The following is a 13,200-nucleotide window of genomic DNA, read 5'->3' as shown; positions in this document are numbered from 1 at the left end:
TCCTTTGAGCTTTTCCAAGGACCCTCTGGGAAATCTCAAAGTTAGTTTGAGATCAAAATGACTCCATTTAGAATTTGATTTGGGGGAAGTTTGTCATAAATATCCATTTAACCAAAGTGACAAACACTCTGAAGGAAAACACAGAAAGTTACATAGCTGTGAACAAAATTTAGTTCTTTTAATACTGAGAAGACTGGATTTTCTTAAGTAATCAAAGAACTGATGCAGACAATGGGAAGCACGGTAAATTATTTTGGTAAGACAAATTCTTTGCTGTCCTGATGGACTACTTAAAAGGTAAAGAAAAACTTCTGCTTACAATTTCTTATTAAGAGTATACCAATAAGCTAAGAAAATGTTGTCCTTTTAACAGAGAGAAAACCAAATTCTAATTTTGCACCAGTATACTTTTGATATTAAAACTCATTTTTAAAAAATTAGATAAATCCATTCCAATCTTAGCCAGCTTGATCACATATAAAATTCCTTTCCCAAGATTCCATTTCCACAAACCTTCTCTGCCTTTTTTTCTTTTTTTAGAATCCTTAATTCCTAGAGAAAACTAAGAAGTGAGCAATGGTGATCTGTCTGTTACACCAGCATCCTGTGGATTGTCAAATTTATAAATACATTTCATAATTTCAGGAATATATTCTCCCTTATATTAAATCTTTCAATGTGGCACAGAACATGTTTACTAATAGAACCAAATATCTTTAGTTCCTCTGTGAAAGGAAGCCAAAGGTGGATGAACCGGTATTCAGTAATTAATGTTTCAGTATTTTATCTTACTTGGAAAAGATCTAGATATTCTATGAATATCCATCATTTAACTTATATCAGTGTAACTTTAAGGTTTCAAGTTACAAAAAAAGATTTTGGAAACTATTTTTAGGTAGACATACCATAAAACATAATTACTGTTGAAAAGTTCATTTATAAGCTTTTGTCTTACATTTATTTAATTTATTTGTTCTTAACAATTATGTTTAGATTACTTGTGAAAATTTCATGAGACATTAAGCAAGTAACCATCATCTTAAGTTATGCTTCTTAATGATAATTTCTATAACAGTTATCTCTGTTATAGCTTACTTGACTTTTAGTAAAACTAGATAGAAAAATGTTGTATGTCTGTATTATATTTAATTTTGACAGCTCTAAAGATATGCCTGTTTTAATTAAACCATTATACTTAAACTAGCTTTTATTTACTGAAGATTATCCTCAACCACATGAACTTGAAAAATATTTGGGTTAGTTTTATATTTCTGAGAGTATGCTTGATTTATAAAATGTTTAATTTTCCTTAGGCCAATTAAATAGAGCTTTTTACAATTTAATTTGGCAATACCATCGAAAGGCAGGAAAATATCACACATCTACAACATACATATGTAGATAAACATACAGATAGAAACAGAGACCTTATAACTTTTGTTTTAAAAATTTAGCCGTGGATGGGTATAATAATGCAAAACTCACTAGTTTATAAAAGAACAGTTGGATCCAAAACATGTTTCTGGTAGAAGGGATAAGTTAAGGTTACTTGCTCAAATGGCTTACACATTTTATTAATAATTGTGGAGAAGACTTTTAAGATTTGTCATTCACCTAGTTTCCAAAGAGCCTTTCCCTTTTATATTTTTGTTTCTTTTTGAAAAGAATTACCTGGGTTCCTAGAGAGGACCATTTAGATGTAAAGGTAGAACATTTACATCTCAAAAGTACCTAGAAAGAATACAAGTTCCTCCAAGAAGGGTTTTTGTTTCCTAAGGCCAGAATTTTTACAATACCTACAAGACTTTTGAGATGAATAGGGGAGGTTTGGGGATTGATAAAAAGGATAGGTGGGCTTTTTCTGTTTTTGTAAAGACTCAATTTTTAAAACAAGTTGTCTTCAATTTGTAGGACAGTTGTTTTTAATTCCTCAAAGAATTGGGTTGTAACCTGAATGATATTAAGGCCCTGACCCACCCATCTAACTACGTTATCTTTAATTTGCTTCTTTATATCAGAGAAATCTTGAACTATGATAGAAATCAAAAGATTCCTATGTTCTAGATTTTGAGCTGTTCATCTTCGGAATGTTTTTCTTTCCATCTGGGTACATAGCTTCATTTAGATTAGGGGAGAAGGCCTAAAGAATGTTCCTATCAGGCTCTGAATATCAGCTTACAATTTGGCCAACTTCTGAACATAGAGATACTTTAAAAAAAAATCCTTTCAGATTTCTTGTCAGGCTTCAGTTGATACAAACAGGAAATATTCCTGGCAGCATTGAATAACCCCATGTATGAAAGTGGCATCCCCAAAGAAGGTGCAAAAGATACAGTCCTCCCAAGATTCAGAGGCACTCCCAAAGATAGGCAAAAGAAAGAAGAAAGAAAGAAAGAAAGAGAGGGAGGGAGGGAGAGAGAAAGAAAGAGAGAAAGAGAGAAAGAAAAAGAGAGAGAGAGAGAGAGAGAGAGAGAGAGAGAGAGAAAGAAGAAAGAAAGAAAGAAAGAAAGAAAGAAAGAAAGAAAGAAAGAAAGAAAGAAAGAAAGAAAGAAAGAAAGAAAGAAAGAAAGAAAGAAAAAGAAAGAAAGAAAAACACTTAAAGAATATCCCTGAGAGCTGACAACATTTGGTAGGGCCCTAGCTGTAAATGGAGTGCAACCACAGTTCTGTCTGGCTGTATTTGGGGGCCATGAACCTGTCAGGCAGAAAGTCAAGCCAAATTCTCAGGACACAAAATGAGACAAAAAAGAAGGCAATACCTGTCCCTGGTAGAGAAAGGGTTGATAACCAATGGGAACCCCAAAATGAAATTCACAAGATTTTGGATTTGGAAAGGAAGAGACGACACAAAATTTTACCTTCCTTTCTTGACCAGACACAGACAGATTCAGAAGAACTGACACTGGTAAGAATTCTCACCCTTTACTGGCTTCTGCCAGTTTTCCCAGGATCCCCTCTGCAGGCTCCTGAGCCAGTGGGGGTTAAAGTAGAGAGTGTAGCCCTGGTATCAACCAGAATTTGGCAAGATTTTCCATTAATTTTAATTTTAGTTTCCCCTTGGCTGTTTAAGGGAATGATGGGTAGCAGTTTACTGAAGAATCACTCTGAGTTCTGTATGGGGAGGGGCTATATGGGGAGTAGATATGGGGGCATTCAAGTTGGTGTGAAAGGATTTGACAAAAACCTTCAAGGACAAACTTCTTCTAGTATCCCAGTTGATTACAAATGAGACACCAATTTCTGGGCCAGTGTTTGGATGATAGACCCCTAGAAGGGTCCAACAGGGGAGGACCAGGTATTTTAGGTTTCTGGTCTTGGAGCTGTTACAGTTGTAAGGCTACTAACTTGGTGGACTTTTGCTTCTAGTCTTGTGGTCTCTTTACAGTGAAAAGACAATTTGATAGAGGATTAGTAGAATGAGTACTCAGTAAAGGAGAATAGAGGGGAGTAATAGGAATCATGTCAGTCTTATGGTCTTTTGTTTAAGGTATTCCTTGTGCCTTTAATTTTTCATTAGCCTTTTGCAATGGACTATCATGGAATTTTGAAGCATTTTGGAGTCTTCTGCCTGCCAATTAAAATAGGTATCCTATCATATTTGTTGATTTGGGAACCCTTGCTTTCAAGTACACTTCTAAAATGAACGATCTTATTTAATTGGAATGTTCCCCATAATGGCCATTGTAATTCTAGGGTGTGTTTGTAAGGTTTTGCTGTTTTTATAGGTACCTATAGCTTCCAGGACGCTTAGATATAAAATAAGCAGTGTGCCATAATGGGATGCACTTAATTCTTTGAAACTTGAGGATCCCATTTCTTTAGCTAAGTCTTGGGTCTCTTGAAGCCAAATTAATACCTAAAAGGGATGTGCTGCTAGGTTGAGGATTCTGTAGTGTTTTACAGCATACCTTATTGCACAGAAATTTTCTTGAGGTTGGTGGGTGACCTAGTGTCAATCTAACCTGTTCCATGACTAACTTATCCTAACACGGGAGTCTTAGAGTCAGGTGATGAGCACTGTAACAGCTTTTAAGTGCTCGACCCATGCCCACCAGTTTCACGGCTTTGGCTTCCAAGATTTCCATTAGCAATAGACCTATTACTCCCTTCACTAGAAGATTTCTTTGTATAGTTGGCCCTCCGTATCTGTGGATGTGGAACCCACAGATACGGAGGGCCAACTGTACGATGCTATTTTATAGAAGGGACTTGAACATCCACTGATTTTATTATCTGCAAGGGATCCTAGAACCAATCCCCCACAGATACTAAGGGATGATTTTAGTGGCAGACACCCTGATGGCTTTTAATAGTGTGACTTGTTCTACCTTAGATTTTGATTTTGAGGTCAAAACATTCTGAATTTTTTCTCTTCATTTATTTCCCCAAGTCTCTCAGTAGTTTAGGCTGTGGACTTATCTGAAGGCTTTGTGAGTACCCTAGTTGTTGTCACCCATCATGGACTCTCAATATAAGTATCCCAGAACGTTTCCAGGGATTGAGTACCTTTCTGGGAACAGTATTTTTAAAATAAGATTTGTTTGGCTCAGAGGGCTGCACAAAAGGCAGCAAAGCTCAAATCCAAGAATGACTTACCCATAGCCCTTGGTAACAATGGGAGGAACGGTGAACTCAAAGGGTTCTAAGGGCACCTCCCCTGTGCATCTCATTGTCCTATAGGCTATTAACAGTCAGCTTCAGATCCCATTCCTCATCACCAAAAACTTAAAAATTATCAAAGAGGACAAACTTTATTTAGTACTCATGAAGTGGACAATCTCCTTTCAAAGAACTGCAAAATGGAACAAAAGGCAGGGAGTTTTTATATGATAAAGGATAAAGAAAAAGGAAGAAACAAATAGAGAATATCTGACTAGCTGGGGCCACATAGTCAACCTTGTTTGGGTGACAAAGACCAAAGTTATCTTGGCATTTGTGGATGGGCTGACTGAATATACTGCATTTCTGGTCAAGCAGAGTATTTATAGGGATGCCAAAGTTTTCTCAGGTTTGGTTTGCTGATGTGACACCCCAGGCAGGGACAGCTCCATCTTGGGCCTAGAAATTTATTTCAACAGTTGTTATGAATTGACTAGTTGATTTTGACCTAGAACTATTTTCAGGATCCGAGATTTAGGTCTCAGGGTCAATCCCAGAAACCACCAAGAGAGGTGAAGGAAAGTAAAGCTGTGGGCACAGACATGCACAAAGACCCTGAAGTAAGAGTGAGAAGGGAAAATTAATAGACCTGTGAGGTAATTCAGTATAGCTGGTTGAGTGTGTAGGGGAACTAAGTGCTTTTATAGCCTGAAGCTATCTAAAGTGGGGGAGGGTGAAGCAAAAAGCTTGTTTTGGTGTCATACTGTGGGACAAAGGACATGATCTTGCTTTTGCTCTCTATGTAAGTAAAAAAAACTGTTTAAGTATATCTGAGCTCATTGTTTCTTACTGGCTGAATCTGTCAGTCTGCTGAACAGTATAATAGTGGGAAGTGGGGGAAGGGAGTTTCCAAATAGCCAACCTGAAAAAGCAAACAAGGGCTGGTACCCAACTCAGGTTCGGCTGCTTGCCACTCAAAAAGTCAATACTTAGAAGATGAGTGTTGGTTGGAAAAGGAGAGGTTGCTTTAACCAGGGAGCTGGCTACCTGGGGAGAAGGCAGACCCATGGCCCAAAACCAACTCTGAAGATTTTGCTTGGCCATGAAAGTTTTTAAAGGGAAAAGAGGGAAATAATCTCAGTCAATCAATAAGGTAGGAGATCAGATTCTTGGTCACTTTTCCATTGCGTGCAATCCTGCTGATTTCTCCTGATCTTTCTTTGGATGTTATCTTGCCTACGTGGTCCACTTGCAACTGGGTGCTATTCTGCCTGCAAATTTGCTAAGGGGGAAGCTGGGAATAGAGAGTCAGTCATTCTTTAACTACTTAATTCTTCATTCTTACTCCTTCTAATCCAGGAAAGGAATCAACAGGTTAAGCAAGGCATTGTATATATTCGGTAGAGCAAATCAGGAGTTAGGTTAAATGTTACCTAGTGGTCTCATTTTTATAATTAAGGTCTGAGGAAAACCAGATGGACAAACAGAAAAGAGGCAAAAGAGCTGCTTACAGGACCACATCAAGAAAAGTTGCAAGCTTTGTTAAGCAATTCATCCTATGCATGATATGCATCCACTTAAGTATATCTTCAAATAATTGCTGATCGTGAATGATATCTAACTTGGGTAAGAATGTAATCATTATATTATATATAATTTATATTTATAATTAATATATAAAATATATTAGTCATTATATATTTCTAAAATAAGCAAAATACATGTTTCTTAGATATGAAAATATAATTGGGGAGGATGGAATGGGTCTTTTCTATGAGAATGAGGGGGAGAAAGTTACAGACATTTCAGCAGTAAAGTTTTGAGAAACTGTCCTAGATTCTAGAAAACTAGCTTTCCTTTGTTCCATTAAGACTCAAAAACCATATATATATCAAAACATTTTGAACCTCAAATATGAAATGTTACAGGTAAAGAAACATAAGTGTACTTGCTTGTGGCATTTTCCAATTTTTTTAAATGCTTCTGGGAAAAAAATTTATAACTCTTTTTAAGAAAAAAAAATACTCTTAAGAGGAACACTGAACTCGCAAAAGACAAACCTTCCTTTCCTGAGTTAGCCACTGTCTAAGCAAAAAAAAAGGAGAGAGAGAGAGAAAAAAAAAAAAATAAAGAAACAGGCCCAAAGTGGAGCCACATGCCTCCAGGACATCAAACCAAGAATTAATTGCAGTTTCAACCTCTCCCAGGAAAGAAGTATCTGGAATTTCTAGGTCGGCACTAGGGAGGTAACCTTGCCTGAAACAATCTTTTATTTCCCTAATAACCTCTTTGTCCCACCCCGTTTCTATAAAATCCTTCCATTTTGTACACTTCCTCAGAGTGCTCTTCTATTTACTAGATGGTATGTTGCCCAATTCATGAATCATTGAACAAAGTCAGTTAGATCTTCAAATTTACTGGGTTTAATTTTCTTCTTGAACACTGCTAGTGTATTAGGGTAGAGAAGACAGACTGTAAAGTGACGATGGAGGTACTGTAGGAAACTTACTGAAATTCCAAAGGCCTCCTTTGATCCACCTTCCCCTGTGCTGACAGACATCAAATCCAGGTGTAGGACACAGGTGAGCCACTTGCACTCTAATCTATAAATGGCAGAAAGCCCTAGAAAACATTATTAATGGACTGGACACTTCACTTACAGTTTTTCACTGAAGATGGATAAAGCAAAAGCAAAGCAGAGTGGCTTTTGCCTCCATGGAAAGCAGAATTGCCATTAGTAAACCCACCATGCATTCAAGAAAATCTTCTATAGCTCACTTCCTTTTTTTTTTTTTTTTTTGAATTTTATTATTTTTTTTAATACAACAGGTTCTTATTAGTTACCTATTTTATACATATTAGAGTATATATGTCAATTGCAATCTCCCAAATCATCCCACCACCACCAACCCCACCCCCACTTCCCCCCATGGTGTCCATACGTTTGTTCTCTACATCTGTGCCTCTATTTCTACCTTGCAAACTGGTTCATCTGTAACATTTTTCTAGATTCCACATATATGCGTTAATACACAATATTTGTTTTTCTCTTTCTGACTTACCTCATTCTGTATGACAGTCTCTAGGTCCATCCACATCTCTACAAATGACCCAATTTCGTTCCTTTTTATGGCTGAGAAATATTCTATTGTATATATGTATTCCATTGTACATAAATATTCCATTGTACATATGTACCACATCTTCTTTATCCATCTGTCGATGGGCATTTAGGTTGCTTCCATGACCTGGTTATTGTAAATAGTGCTGCAATGAACATTGGGGTGCATGTGTCTTTTTGAATTATGGTTTTCTCTGGTTATATGCAAGGTAGTGGTATTGCTGGGTCATATGGTAAGTCTATCTTTAGTTTTTTAAGGAACCTCCATACTGTTCTCCATAGTGGCTGTATCAATTTACATTCCCACCAACAATGCAAGAGGGTTCGCTTTTCTCCACACCCTCTCCAGCATTTGTTGTTTGCAGATTTTCTGTTGATGGCCATTATGATCAGTGCGAGGTGATACCTCATTGTAGTTTTGATTTGCATTTCTCTAATAATTAGTGCTGTTGAGCAGCTTTTCATGTACCTCTTGGCCACCTGTATGTCTTCTTTGGAGAAATGTCTATTTAGGTCTTCTACCCATTTTTTGATTGGGTTTTTTTTAATATTGAGCTCCATGAACTGTTTATATATTTTGGAGATTAATCCTTTGTCCATTGATTCATTTGTAGACATTTTTTCCCATTCTGAGGGTTGTCTTTTCATCTTGTTTATAGTTTCCTTTGCTGTGCAAAATCTTTTAAGTTTCATTAGGTCCCATTTGTTTATTTTTGTTTTTATTTCCATTTCTCTAGGAGGTGGGTCAAAAAAGATCTTACTGTGATTTATGTCAAAGAGTGTTCTTCTTATGTTTTCCTCTAAGAGTTTTATAGTATCTGGTCTTACATTTAGGTCTCTAATCCATTTTGAGATTATTTTTGTGTATGGTGTTAGGGAGTGTTCTAATTTCATTCTTTTACATGTATCTGTTCAGTTTTCCCAGCACCACTTATTGAAGAGACTATCTTTTCTCCATTGTATATTCTTGCCTCCTTTGTCATAGGTTAGTTGACCATAGGTGTGTGGGTTTATCTCTGGGCTTTCTATCCTGTTCCATTGATCTATATTTCTGTTTTTGTGCCAGTACCATACTGTCTTGATTACTGTAGCTTTGTAGTATAGTCTGAAGTCAGGAAGCCTGATTCCTCCGGTTCCCTTTTTTTCTTTCTCAATATTGCTTTGGCTCTTTGGGGTCTTTTGTGTCTCCATACAAATTTTAAGATTTTTTGTTCTAGTTCTGTGAAAAATGACACTGGTAATTTGATAGCAATTACATTGAATATGTAGATTGCTTTGGGTAGTATAGTTATTTTCACAATATTGATTTTTCTAATCCAAGAAGAGATGGTATATCTCTCCATCTTTTTGTGTCATCTTTGATTTCTTTCATCAGTATCTTAAAGTTTTCTGAGTACAGGTCTTTTACCTCCTTAGTTAGGTTTATTCCTAGGTATTTTATTCTTTTTGTTGCAATGGTGAATGGGATTGTTTCCTTAATTTCTCTTTCTGATCTTTCATTGTTAGTGTATAGGAATGCAAGAGATTTCTCTATATTAATTTTGTATCCTGCAACTTTTCCAAGTTCATTGATTAGCTCTAGTAGTTTTCTGGTGGCATCTCTAGGATTCTCTATGTATAGTATCATGTCATCTGCAAACAGTGACAGTTTTAGTTCTGCTTTTCCAATTCATATTGCTTTTGTTTCTTTTTCTTCTCTGATTGCCATGGCTAGGACTTCCAAAACTATGTGGAAAAATAGTGGTGAGAGTGGACCTCCTTGTCTTGTTCCTGATCTTAGCGGAAATGCTTTCAGTTTCATATCATTGCGAATGATGTTTGCTATGGGTTTGTCATATATAGTTTTTATTATGTTGAGGTAGTTTCCCTCTATGCCCACTTTCTGGAGAGTTTTTAATCATAAATTGGTGTTGAATTTGTCAAAAGTTTTTTCTGCATCTATTCAGATAATCATATGGTTTTTATTCTTCAGTTTGTTAATATGGTGTATCACATTGATTGATTTGTGTATACTGAAGAATCCTTGCATTCCTGGGATAAATCCCACTTGATCATGTTGTATGATCCTTTTAATGTGTTGTTGGATTCTGTTTGCTACTATTTTGTTGAGGATTTTGCATCTATATTCATCAGTGATATTGGTCTGTAATTTTCTTTTTTTGTGACATCTTTGTCTGGTTTTGGTATCAGGGTGATGGTGGCCTCAGAATGAGTTTGGGAGTGTTACTTCCTCTGCAATTTTTTGGAAGGGTTTGAGAAGGATGGGAGTTAGCTCTTCTCTAAATGTTTGATAGAATTCACCTGTGTAGCCATCTGGTCTTGGACTTTTATTTGTTGGAAGATTTTTAATCTCAGTTTCAATTTCATTACTTGTGATTGGTCTGTTCATATTTTCTATTTCTTCCTGGTTCAGTCTTGGAAGGTTGTGCTTTTCTAAGAATTTGTCCATTTCTTCCAGGTACAGCTCACTTCTAAATAAATTCCACACAGAGGACATGTAGAACACTCTAAGTGAACTGAGTATTATTTTTGAAACTTTGTAGTACACCAACTTAGAATGCTCTCTAAATTCACCTCAACCTCAATTTCACTGATGCCTTTAAAAATGAACTTCCATGATAAACACTTTTACCTGGAATTTAGAGACTCTTTTGTAGTGAATCTCTTGCCAAGAAAAACTCATGCATCAATTATATTTTGAGTCTTTTACCATCCTAAGTCACCATGCAATTTACCTTTTCTTGCCCTGAGTTATATGTCCTCAGTTTTCATACAGCACTTCTTGGCCCCCTTGGCACTGCACGTAATACAATCTAAAGACAAGTTGATAAAGGACATATAGAAAGAGCTTTGAAAATGACACCTGAATTCCACGGCAACCCCCATGGGATTACTGTGGATCCTCTTCCAGCCTTTAGCAGAGTCTCAAATGTCCCCATCAGTGTGAAAGTTAGAAGCAATTTTAAAGCTACCAGTTGATAGTTGTTACAGAACTTATATCTAGCCCAGTTCCCCCATTTTCCACCTTTCATTTTCCTCATATTTTCAGCAAGAATGTAGAAAAAGTGGTTTGGAGGACCATTCTCATCCCAGTGCTTCCAGGTTAGTTTTGCATTCTGGACAGATGATAATTATTTAATTTTTAAAGATGTTGGAGGAAATTGACTTCAGTAAACCATTCTGAGCTTCAGTAATGGCTAGTTGCTGATTCTCATTGTTATGATTTTTAGACAAGGACAGGGTTTGTTTTTTTTTTTGCGGTATGCGGGCCTCTCACTGTTGTGGCCTCTCCCGTTGCGGAGCACAGGCTCCGGATGCGCAGGCTCAGCGGCCATGGCTCACGGGCCCAGCCGCTCCGTGGCATGTGGGATCTTCCCGGACCGGGTCATGAACCCATGTCCCCTGCATCGGCAGGCAGACTCTCAACCACTGCGCCACCAGGGAAGCCCACAAGGACAGTTTTTAACCTCCACTAAACTGGATCCACACAGCCACAATTACTATAGTCATTCAGGCCAAAAATGTGCGTTTGCCTGAATTATCAAGACAATTACATTATCCCTAGAGTGGCTGCTGATTGAAAAGTGGAAGAGCTTGATTGCAGCAAAGCTCTGCATTTCTTTGTCTTCATTTTCTTCCAGGATGTTTTTTCTCAATTTTTATAAGACCAAGAAAACAGGAGACTCCAGAACCTCAGTATTGTGAGGACAATAGAGAGTTTATTTGCAAATTAGGAACAACAAAGCTGTGAGAAGAATAGGGGAGAGGAGAGTAACAACAATTTGGAAGAACTGTCATCTTATTTTAAAGCCTGGAAAACTGTGTGACATTATACTCTACTGTGAAGTCTACTGCTGGGTGAAAAGAGATAATCCACAAGGAGGAGAGAAGGGGGAAAGATTTGTATTATTAACGGTTTAAATGCATCATGGTCTCTGTTTAAATACAATCTTGATGAATTGTTCTTAAAAATGGTATTGATCTAGGTAATCAATCTTGGAGCTTTTGTCAAAAAGGATTTTTTCACCAAAACTGCAATATCGATTACTTGCATCAGAGCAGAGTTTAAATAAGAGAAATGCGTTCAAGTCAAAGCTATTGCTGATGGCCCTAAAAATACCAGAGTTGCACATCGACCCCCATTAAAAAAAAATAAAACTGATTCCAGGAGCAATCACTAGTGGTTATTTGCTTCATTCCCTATCTGTCCTCTGACATATATTGTTAATCTTGCAGACTCATGCTACCTACCCCTCACTTTAACAGGCTAAACTGCAGTAATTGAGCTCTAGTCTTGCAAAACAAAGGCAAGAACAACAAAATTACAAAGGTGTTTAATGGTTAAAATAAAGGCCTCACCAGCCAACTCCAGAATCAGGAAAGATAACCTGTCAAACTGAGTGAAATCTTGCAGTTTCAAAATCTTGAGGGATTCCTGCATTAGCATAAAGCCCCAGAGAAGCAGAGAAAACACTGAGAGCCTGCACACTATAGTCAGTCACTTGAAAGATTTATTTGGTAGGTTAAGGATGAGTTTAGCTATCCTGGTGGGCCTGTATTTTTGATGGTAACGCATTACAAATTCTCTACATATGTGTCTTGGAGTGCACCCACTCCAAAGGGTGCACCCACCAGCTGTAAAAGAATTATTACTATTTATATTAATTAGTCAAATCACTGCCCTAACCTTAACACAGGGAAGCACATCTAGGTACTTGGGCCATTGTGGAGATTACAGAAAGATGGATTCGATTGAGATAATCCTAGTCAGTCGCGTGGGAGGAGGCGATACACGGACACAAGACCTGGTATTCTACCAGGGATCACCTTCCAGTTCTACATCATGTGGCAGGAGCAGCAATAGCATTGCCGTTCAATGCCTCCTTTAGGCCAAAAGGCTCTATCACAAACCTGGAGCAATAGCCAAAATATAAAGTCCAAGCATAGTATCTTTAAAGAATGAGTAAGTTTGGGGCTTCCCTGGTGGTGCAGTGGCTGAGAGTCCGCCTACCGATGCAGGGGACGTGGGTTCGTGCCCCGGTCTGGGAAGATCCCACATGCCGCGGAGCGGCTGGGCCCGTGAGCCATGGCGGTTGAGCCTGCGCGTCCGGAGCCTATGCTCCGCAACGGGAGAGACCACAACAGTGAGAGGCCCGCGTACCGCAAAAAAAAAAAAAAAAAAAAAAAAAAAAAAGAGTAAGTTTATAACCATATATTGCTATATCACGAAGAGAAATAATCAAATGACATCAAAATATTCATGTTGAGAATCAATAGAGTCATAATTGTATCTTGACTTTTGTTTTTTAAGAGACAAGCAATATTGAGCCTCACACATGGAACATATTAAGTAAATGGTTAGATATTTCTGACTAGATCAGAAAAAGATGTTGCTCTTAGACAAAAAGCAAGATGAAATAAAATGTCATTCTAAAACCACTTCATAAAGAACATACTTTTAAATAACTATACCATGAAAG

The 13,200-nt window shown here is 37.4% G+C and overlaps 1 long non-coding RNA gene across 1 annotated transcript in view; it reads right to left on the bottom strand.

The window, feature by feature from the left end:
• The window catches only part of LOC137216425 (uncharacterized), a 37,224-nt gene extending 30,001 nt beyond the window's left edge, over positions 1 to 7,223 (bottom strand). The window contains exon 1 of the long non-coding RNA XR_010939768.1: positions 7,109 to 7,223. This is a non-coding gene — a long non-coding RNA (uncharacterized lncRNA). The remainder of the gene's footprint in view (positions 1 to 7,108) is intronic.
• Between the last annotated feature and the right edge of the window lie 5,977 nt (positions 7,224 to 13,200).

The sequence above is a fragment of the Pseudorca crassidens genome, chromosome X (assembly GCF_039906515.1).
Source record: "Pseudorca crassidens isolate mPseCra1 chromosome X, mPseCra1.hap1, whole genome shotgun sequence".
NCBI lineage: Eukaryota > Metazoa > Chordata > Mammalia > Artiodactyla > Delphinidae > Pseudorca > Pseudorca crassidens.
This window is presented reverse-complemented; position numbering and strand designations above follow the sequence as displayed.